This window comes from Phalaenopsis equestris, unplaced genomic scaffold (assembly GCF_001263595.1).
Source record: "Phalaenopsis equestris unplaced genomic scaffold, ASM126359v1 Scaffold000053, whole genome shotgun sequence".
NCBI lineage: Eukaryota > Viridiplantae > Streptophyta > Magnoliopsida > Asparagales > Orchidaceae > Phalaenopsis > Phalaenopsis equestris.
In genome coordinates this window covers 621938-622610 of record NW_018164495.1, presented here as the reverse complement: position 1 = coordinate 622610, position 673 = coordinate 621938, and positions in this window count along the sequence as shown.

Sequence of the window (673 nt, the reverse complement as noted above, 5' to 3'; positions counted from 1 at the left end):
TATATATATATAGATGTTCATTTAAAAGAAATGGTCAAAGGCTATTATACGAGCCACCAATTACTCCTAACGTGTCTAACTATTCGGGTACTACCTTCTTAAGGTTCAGATCGCCAGAGGGGATTCAAACCCCCCCGACCTGATGGGTCTTATACCAAGGATGCCGACCATTGGGTATGTTTCATATATACATACATATATATATATATATATATATGATTTGTAATATAAGGGGCCCTTCAAATAATTTTCTTTTTTAATTTTGTAATTTTAATAATATTTTATTTATATCATATGATTGGCTATTTAGTTAAAATATGATTGTTTTAAAAATATTGGAATCTCTTAAATTTTTTATGTTGATTAAATATGTTGTTAAAAATAATAAATAAATAAATAAATAAATAACAAAAAACAAACTTGATCCCAAGCCAATTCGTAGGCGATTTAGCAATGTTAATTCTTTTTAATAAATCGAGCTCAAGATCTACTGCAAAATATTTCAGTCCAAGTGAAGAAATAAAAACAAAGAGTTATAATTTCCGTTCTTGTGTACAATCTCTAAAGCCCGGGAGATGATTTCTTCTTGTAGAGTGGAAGTTCAAAGAATACAATAAAATTTGAATCAGAAGTCAGAACCAATTTAAAATTGGAAGAGCCTTATCTATAACAG